Below are 9,814 nucleotides of genomic sequence, written 5' to 3' on the forward strand. Positions count from 1 at the left end.
GGAGGAGGAGGTGGTGGGGGAGATGTTGGGGGGTGGGGAGGGTGGGGCTTTGCGAGGATCTGCGGGTCGGATCTCCTCCTCCGCCCCTTTGCCTCTGCCTCCGCCGCCACCTCCACGCTACCCTCTGCACGGCTGCGTTATTAAACTTGTATAAGATCATTAGCATACAAAGCAGGAAACCTACCGCGATGGAGTCATACATATTTATCTGACTCGGTGTGTGTGTGTGTGTGTGCGTGTGTGCGTGTGTGTGCGTGCGTGCACACTCCTACTGTAACCCCTTTGCAAGCTGGCACGACTCTCTTCTATCTCTCTCTCTCTCTCACCGCTGCGGAAAAAAAGAGAATATGAAGTGGGTATCAGCCAGAGCTTGTTTCCAAATGAAATAGAGCCTTTTTGTTTTGGTATTTTGTTGTGAGCGTTTTTGTTTTTTGAGAGAGGCAGCAGGCACGCCGTAAAGATGTGAAATAAACAAATAAATAAATACCCGTTGCCTGAAAGACGGAGCAGATGGAAGTTTGCTCGGGTTCATCGAAGCCATTTGCTCCGAGCGCATCAAATATGGTTTACACACAGAGGAATTCCTCCGCTGCCGCTGCCGCCGCCGCCGCCTGTGATGCATATTCATCCGCCTGCTCACAGAGGCTCATAATCAAACAGAGGCAAAGACAAACAGCGAGCGTCGCCCTGTAAATACCCCCCCCCCCACTCCCCTCTCACCTGTGGGTTACCTCTGCCTGCTGTATGACTGCTACACCTCCTCTTCCTCCTCACAGCCTTGTTCTTCACTTCTCCACCCCGTACCCCCCACGCTACCTCCAACTCCTCCTCCTCCTCTCCTCCCTCCCTGCTTGGAGCTCCACACCCACCCCAACCACCCTTTTCTGTTGCAGGCACGGACTCCTCCTCTTTTCCTCCCCCTCCAACTCCGTTCCTCTCTTTTCGCTTTCCTTCCCTCCCTCCTGTGAGATTGCTGTTGTGTCTTATGGCTTTTTATTCCTACGTGATGGTAGATGGGCTCATGTAGGAGTAGAAGCCACTAAACACGCGGCGAGCTGCATCCACGCCAGACTTCCTGCGGATTCCACAGCTGCCACCGCTCCGCTCCGCTCACGTCCTCTGGCCTTATCCAGACTGTGCACGCTGGTGAAATTTTAAAAAGGGTGGGTGTCGGGGGGGAGGACGAGAAGAGGAGGTGCACCAGCGTGTAAAACGACTCTGTTAAACACTGTTCAGAAGAAGTTCAGGGCCGAGCGCTTGTCGAGAAAGGAAATACTTTCACCACCTGCGTGCCGGCAGCACGTGCTAAGAATTTTAAGCTCTCACCAACTGCGTCCCCCCCCGCCCGATAGAGATCTCTGAATTGGAAAATCAGTGATTCATGCGCAGCAACGTGCAGCCGCAGGTTCGTCAGAGCCACTCGATGAATCCGCCCGAGCAAAAGTAGTCGGGGAGAAGCCCCGATGTGACGGCTTAAATGTGATAAAATCCGGCTTTGCTGTTGTTGTTGTTGTTGTTGTCGTTGTTGTTGCTGTTTTTAATCTTCCTAAATTGGATTAAATGGCTGGAGAGCAGCCATGCAAACACGTCGGTGCGGAATCACAGGGAGACGCCGCCAATGTTTTTTTTTTCCGGATGCGCCGGGAAATGGCAGGTTTTAGCAGCAGCATCCCGACCTGGCGTGACTGCTAATTGAGTCTAATGCCAGGTGAAGGTCGAGCAGCGAGCGCAAGGTCGTTTTTAATCCCTACCTACAAAAAAAAAACAAAATAATCCCCTGAGGTGTTAAAATGTTGAATTTTGTCTATCGTGTGAACTCGATATCCCGTAAATCCTTTATATTGCGGCGCAGCTATTCCCCAAAACTAACATTTTGTGACCAATGAAAGGATCTTTCTGGCCTAACTAGACCAATCACGGTGTTGATGTTCAGTTTTATTTGATCAGCGTCTCGCGCTCAGCCAAAGAAACTTCCAAACTCTGAAATGGCGCCACTCTCCGCTCGCAGCAAATTGGATTCAGAGCGAGTTGGCCGGGCTCGACATGGCCAGCCGTGCTCGGTCTCGCCGCTGACCAATTAAGCAAGAAATTCAAATGATCCGTCTCCCGCCGGGGGGGACCGCCGAGGCTCTGGGTTTTAAATGTCAACCTTTTGTTTGTGTTCGCCGTAAAAATGAGCCGCTCCCCCGAAACACAATCTGCCTGTTGTTGTCGCCGGGTAACCGGGCGGAGGCAGGGAGAAAAAAAAACTGAATTATTGATCCCCTGGATGTTTTGCAGAATATGACACTTGGCGTTCGCCAGTTGCGTGACATTAGCGGCTCGGCGCTACGAGGTGGGTAATTATCGGAGATGAAATTGCAATGGATACGGTCCGCTGAGGCTTAATGATTTATTTAAGGCGGCGAGATGTTGTGATCTAATATTCCGTGGGTGGGATGGGAAGTTTCTTTAGCTTGCATTATCGGTTTAATTTATTTTTCAGGTTCCCACTCCTACGAGTCTCTCACCACCAGCACTGGCAGCATCTTTATAGAGACATGAGAGGGTCTGAGAGAATAGCAGAGCAGGGGAGGCACATTAGTGGAGGCTCAGAAAAGGATTTGATTCCAGACCAGTGTGGGGGAGTCGGTGGGCGAGGGGGGATCGTGGGGGGGTGGTCCATGGGAACCTAAAGGTGGGAATCAACATTTGCGGCGTCTATGGGAAAAAAAGCGCCCTGCATTATTTAAAAACAGTCGGCATATGAAGGGGAGGGAGGCTCCAATTGATTGCAGCCATCCATCCCCGCTTCTTCGCCCGAGGGCGCGTTCGCTTTTTTTTTCTTTTCGCGTTGCACTGCCTCAGTTTCCTTTCTGCGCGCCCCTCGCCTGTGATCCCGCCTGTGAGTTGTAAACCTCACGTTTCCAAAATGTCAAAATATTCGGCGGAGCAACGCACCGCAGACTCATTTCCACCTTGACAGCCGCGCGGCTCCATAAATTATGCAATGGCACTTTCTTTTTTATTCCTATTATTTAGCTTTTTTTTCCCCTCCAGTAGGAGGGAAAGGCACCGCTTGTACAAGGTCACCAAATCTCCAGGTTCAGGTAAAAACATGAAAATCATCAGAAGCAGAGCAGTGGGATTTTTTTTTTTTTTTCGTCCAACAGACGCCATAATGTGTTAAATTTGTGTTCAGTTGTGTACAGTTGTGGGGCTGCTACTGTATCCAGCCGTCTCCCCTTCCCCCGCCGCAGGTACCACTTTTATTCTCGTAATAAATAATGCTCTTTTGTGTTCTCTGCTTCATTTGTCCCCTGTTGTAACATCAATGCTGCTCAATAAATTATGAATGCCGCCTGTTCAACCTGCCGCATCTCCTTTAATTTGTCCATCACCGACTCTCTCTTTGTCTTTGTGGTGGGTGTGTTTGTTTGTTTGTCTGTTTGTTTGCCTGTGTGCTTCCTCAAATTTCATGCCGCCAGCCCACACCTGGCTGCACCGCCGCCAGCTCTCTGAAATCCAGTTAATCCTGTAGGTCGCCAAGTTTAACTTCCAGGTCTCGTAGCTGTTTTCAAGTCCTTGGGGATTTTTTTTTCTCCCCCCTCAGATTCCAGTGCAGCTCCCTTGCATTATTAATCATCTAAATAAAATGTCTGCAGCTCACCAGAAAACAGATTATAAATATTTAGCTCTCTGTTTGCAGTCTCCAACAGAATCTTTCCGTTTGGTCTAATTCATTGTATTGTACGCACATATGAGTAAATATCCAAAAACAACTCTACAGAATGCAAATCTCCAGAAAACAGTGTGTCATACAAAAACACAAGATTGTTGTCTACTGTTGTCTAATCTCCCCACATAGCTAATTTCCACACAAGGCACTCACATAAAAATGTCAAGGATGATTTTTTTTTTTCCTATTTTCATTTTACCAACAGATTACAGGCATATTGTAGCATCGTGAATTGACAAATGGATTCTGGATGAATGCCTTTAAACGTGTTAATCAGCTGAGGGCAAAGATGTACATCGATAATAGTAATTTTGCATAGCGAGGGAGAATTCAAAAGGGAAAAGCCAGCAGCAGGAACGTCATCATAAAACATGTTAAATTGGGCCCATTAGTGACAGTAAGTAAGCCCCAAATAAAAGGTTTCTAAGTGAATCCTGATTCGTCTAATCAATCCAAAAAAAACAAAAAAACAAAAAAAAAACGTTTGGGATTTGCCTGTCACCGACACAATTGCTCATGTTAAATCTGCCATAAGCCGAGAAATTGCCGTACATAACAGCACAATTGCGTGCCGGCTCATTAAAGCGTAACGATGTCACACTTGCCGCACCAAATTGGCTGACAGCGGGGCGGCGCGCTGAAGGATTGTTTAGGAGCGACTCCGAATGCTGGAGATGAATTGCAGAGGCGCAGCGTGATTCGTGCACTTTTCTTTCTTTTTTTTTTTTTTTGGGCAGGCAGGCAGGCAGGCAGCGGCGCTCGCCTACATGCGGCAGCTGGCTGATGTCTGGGGGAATCGCCTCAGCCATCTTTTTTTTTCTGATGAAATCAGAGGAAACCCACGAGCAGCCCAAGGCAGGCCACATATCCTGCTTTTTTTTCTCCTCTATTCAATAATTCTCAGTGATAGGGCTTCTCCTTTGAGCGCCGACAGCCGCGCCTCGTTCCAATTAGCGGGCGGCAAAGGAGGCCCCCTTGTTTGTCGGCACGCAGGCGGTAATTGGATAATCCCTGAAATTTGGGCGAGTGCACAAATGGAATCTGTAATTAAAGCGGAGAGCGACGGTCAAATATTGACACAGACGAGTCCTGCCACGTCCAAATGCAGAGGGTGAGTCAACAAAACCAGATTTTTATGTTTTTTTCTCACAAATCTGTCTCACCAGAGGAACTTATGACACTTTTGTCGGGAAGTTTGAGTCCTATTAATTCGGATGACAACAAAAAAATGATTGAAAAATGATTTTAACGTTATTTGGATAATCCCTTTGTTTGACTTGCTTAACAACCACCTTTGGTTGGGTCTTCTTATTGGATTTGCATTCATGAGACAGAGTGAGCTCTGCCCAGGCTGCTACAAAATCTGCACTGCACGGTTGCATTTCAAAGACCAAAAGAAATGTGCACGTAGCAATAGAGTGCATAAAGGTCGTTGGTGTGAGAGAAGAGGATGTATGGCGTTGTGTAAATCTGCATTTACAACAACGAGGATCGTCAAATAGAAAATGACCAGTCTTTTAGCCCTCGTAGCACATATCAAGCTAAACGCTAACAGAGAAGAGGCTAAAGGCGCGGGCCGAAAAACTTGCACCATCTTACGCTTCACTTTAAAGCTTGTATGTGTAAAAAAAAAAAAAAACGAGCATCAAAAATCAAAGCGGGCTAGAGCCAACGCTCGTCAGCGATAATCAAATTTTTACGCGCTCATTTGGCAACACCGCACAGTGCATAAATCTTCAGGCAAGTTTTTATGACCCTGAAAAAAAAGACAAATGATATCAGGGCGGGCCAGCAAACCCGTCGTTTAGCCCCAACTTCCCAGGTTCTTGTCCTGGTAAAGCTTGTTTACGCTGCCTGGAAACCATCCCGCCGCCTTGACGCTGCGACCTGTGGACTTCCATCCTGATAACGTTTTGCTGACTTGTCAGAGATTTTTTTTTCCTCCCTCCTCAACATTTCACGGAAAAAATAAAAGCCCCATTGCAACGCAGACGAGCCTCCGCCTAATGAGAACGTAGCATCAGCATTCTGGCTGCAATTACGGTGCTTAGGACTCTTTAATGATATGTTAATGGCTTGGCTGTAATACCTCTCAGCTGCCCAAACAACATTACGCACCCTGCGGCTGATTAATCCCGCGTACGGCAAAGAAAAAAACATCCAATTAGTGGGAAAATGTTTGAATCGGGTTCTGTCAACAACTTAAAGAGCAAAAAATGGACACGCAGCGAAACGAGGCGCCGCAGGACGTATTTCTTACATGAAAATGCAGTTTTCCGCTGGCTCCTCCTACGACACGGTTTGCTCAAGGGCACTGTGCTCGCACGCGCTGCTGATGAACGGCGTGCAGGCCAATTGTCAAAAATGTCTTTCCAGTGGCAATGAAGCGCTGGTGGGGTCTTCAGAGAGGTGGAGCAGCCTCCATCCCGGCCTGGAAAACCCACAGTGAAGTCGTGTGTGTGTGTAACAGAGAGATCAGAGGCGTTGCTCCGTGATGTCTTGTCTTAATTTGTATGATGATTGGTTTGTGCACTGTGTGCTTATGGTGAATAAATAAAAACCCAATCAAAAGTCTCTGCAAGCGTCTCGCTCTCTTTTGTTTTGACGAGTCCTGAGCTGAAGGAGACGGTCCCGCTTTACAGCTGACTGGGTCATCGCCTTTAGAGAGGACTTGATATGGACTTGATAACGTGTAAATCATTTATGTTGTGGCTAAACGGGGGTGTCTGTGTGGACAAGAAAACACACCTGGAAGCCACAGAAAAACACCCCTTCAAAGTAATGGCCACTTATCAGAGTCTTATATAGTGTCAAAACTTCCTTAAGGTGTTTAGTCTCTTTGGATTTTCACAGCTGCAAAGCCTAGCCAAGCCTAGCCTAGCGAAGTGAGATAGGCAGGTGGATGGATAATGAGGTAAATACTCCTTTATCCAGTCCTGCACAGAGTACATTTTTAACATTGCGGGAGCAAGTGATGTGGCTTTCGCAATAAGTATGAAAAACGTGTATAAATGATATTAAGAATCTGGTTGGTTAGTCACAAAACTCGCCTCAGCTGCAGTCGCTCCCCGCTCATATTCTCCCATTCTGCCCAGTTCCCCATCCCGCATGCGTCCCATTACATCAGCCCCAGGAGGACTAATGTTTGCACGGCAAACCATGTACACCAGTTTGCGTCAGCCGCAGCTTCTCTTTTCCCCCCGCAGCCTTCTATTTTCCAGCCGTGTGCCCATTAACCCGTCCCCCTCAGATTGATGATCCTCCGCCTGACCCCCCACCTGTTCTGAGTCATTACCCGGTTTTCCCCCCACTCCGTTCTTCACCTCCACATCCGCACCCTCGACGCCCTCAACAGACACAAGGAGAACTTTTATCTTAAACTGATTGTGTGTCGCACTCCCCACTCGGCGCTCATCATTCCACGCCACAATTACAGCCCCTCCCAGACACCGTCGTTTTATCATGCGCAAGCTCTCCAGGTTTAACTCATTAATGCATCCCGCTCTTTTTATTTTTGGTGCGGTGGCGAGGCATCATGTTCTCGAGATGATCGTTTTCGCAAATGAAATTTGGCAAATTGCTTCAATCACTTTGAATCTGCCACAAAATTGCACATCTACTCAAGCCGGCAGATCTTTTTTTTTTGTTGGCTAGATTCTGTTACATTTTCGTCCTTTTTCCGAGAGCAGCTGATCTTTTTTTAAACAGTGTGACAGACGGCTTACCAGTCAGAGATGCTGTGATTATGTGCGAAAAGCCCTCAAACAACAGGATCGACGGAGGCAGATAGTCAATACCAGACTCGACAGGGAAATCGGACAAAAATCCACTAGTGTGCCGCAAGCGTTACCTGTGTATTGCAGTGAGCACAGTTAATCGTGCCGCTGCTTCATTATGTCCTGCGGAAAAGTCAAAGCGATTATTTTTTTTCCCCAGAAAGTCTGTGAATGGTGGGGGGTCGCCAGGAAACGCAAAGAAAAGGGTCTCTTTCCCAAGACCAGACCACCAGATTACACAGTAAATCACTACCTGCTCACATTGTTCCTTTCAGCTGCTGGCTTCATGGGATAGTGGTCGGCTTTACCGCATAATCCCACCCTTCGATCCGTATCGTTCGCTCGCGACCTCGAAATGAGATTTGCCTCTGTCCCTGAATGAGAGGCTGCTCGGGACTTTGCAGAACTGGGCTGTCATGGAATCGTAGAACGTGATTTGTCACACTTCTTAACCAACGCGGCAGTTGGGAAAACAGTCGACCAGAAAAAAAATGTCTGCACTCTTGTTTGGTGGTTCTTGCGGAGCTTTCAGACAATGGTGGAGGTCTCAGAGAAACCTATTTCCAAGGAGAAATATGGAATGATACGCCTCCAGTCTCTAGTTCTAAACTGAAGGATCACATGCCAAATCCTACTGAAACATAGTAGCAGTGTAGCTCTGGAAACTGTGGCCGCCTTTACCCCGACCACCCATGAGCTCCAAACTGAACATTGTGTTTCCTATTAGGCTTTTGAAAAAAGGTTTGCCACCCAAGAAAAGCATTGATAGCTTTTATACCAGGCAGCATTTACACATGTAGAAAGAGACCAAGATAGATTTTTTTTTTCACGACGACAGTGCTCAGCCAAAAGCAAAGTCATATTATATCAGCCGTGCTTTTAGCCAGAGTGCCAGAGTTAATCGTCCTAGCAAGGGGAAAAGTGGCATATTTAAACGCCAGTCTGCCTTTGTCTAACAATATAAAAACGCACGTGGCTCTCACTGCTCGTCATTCGACTTTGTAACAGTGCTGACAATCATCACTCCCTCCACCACACGCAAACCATGAAAAGCCTCTTTCAGGGGTGCTAGGCAGGTCTGTCCTTTTTTTTGTTGCTTTTTTTTGCTTTTTTTTTTTACCTCCGTCTCGTCAGTCTGTTATCGCCTCTCATCAGCAGTGGGGGAGAAAGAAATCGGCGGGAAAGAGAAGGCAGCATCCTTATCAAAGGCCCAGGTTCTGAGCCCGGGATAAAAATAGCAACCGGGGGAGATTGGCATCGATTTCTGCAGGCGTTGACGGCCCGATTGACAGCACCGGGGCTGTTGAGCCATCGAGGGAATCCGCCAGACTGGCTATGATGAGATGAGATGGGGAGATAACTTCTGACAAGCCCTCCACCCGCCACCCATCTCTAATCACCCAGTCTCCTCACACACACACACACACACACACACACACACACACACACACACACACACACATGCACGCGCGCAGCGAAAAAGTAATTACCACATGCATGCAAGTGCACAGACAGACACACACAAGCGCTCGCGCACACGTGTATGCACACACACACACCACTGGCCTTCCCCCCCTGAGCAAGTAATGGGACTTTGGCTGGCTGAGCATCCACCTGTCCGGCTCCTCCTGCCAAGCCAAAGCTCAGGCGCTCGCGCACATACAAAATAGCTCTGGATGTCCCTCAGCAGTCAGCAGCCACCGTCCTCAAGGGTTTGCTCGCTAAATTATACCGCGCCAGTAAATAGAGTCTAATATCTGTGAGATTCCCAGACCGAGGGAAGTCGCTGACCTTTATTTTACTGCCGCAAATAGACTCCATTAAGCGATCACTGTTGTTACACTGTCTGCCTCGCCGCACTTGGATGTTATTCATCTGAGTCAGGTCGAGAAGTCTAGGAAAAGGGCTTCTTTTCACTTTCTGAAAAGAGACGTTTGCACTGTTGCTTCACAACGAGAGCATTTCTGCTGTCAAACTCTGACCTCTTGCTGTTTGAAGCGCTACAATTGTGTATTCTAGGTAGATTGTCCAACAGGCTACCTTGACGAAGGCAGTGGCACAGGCCTGGATCTAGCTCCCATGTTGTCACGGTGCCGGTTGCCAATTGTTTCTCAGAAGGAGACGGTCACATCTGCTCGAGCTGCCCTTTCCATTACAGCTGCGAAATAATGCAATTGAATTGCTCACAGAATGCCATAGACTTTTACCAACAAGGTCAAACAGACAAATAATGTCTGCTGGGTTGTTTTTTTTTCTACAGAAGAGTGCATTTATCTTGTAACTGTGCGCCATCTTTCTTGTTTTGACAGTCACTGTTGTG

The sequence above is a fragment of the Nelusetta ayraudi genome, unplaced genomic scaffold, assembly GCF_046127955.1.
Source record: "Nelusetta ayraudi isolate G7.1 ecotype Tasmania unplaced genomic scaffold, CSIRO-AGI_Nayr_v1 ptg000027l, whole genome shotgun sequence".
In the NCBI taxonomy this organism is placed as follows: Eukaryota; Metazoa; Chordata; class Actinopteri; order Tetraodontiformes; family Monacanthidae; genus Nelusetta; species Nelusetta ayraudi.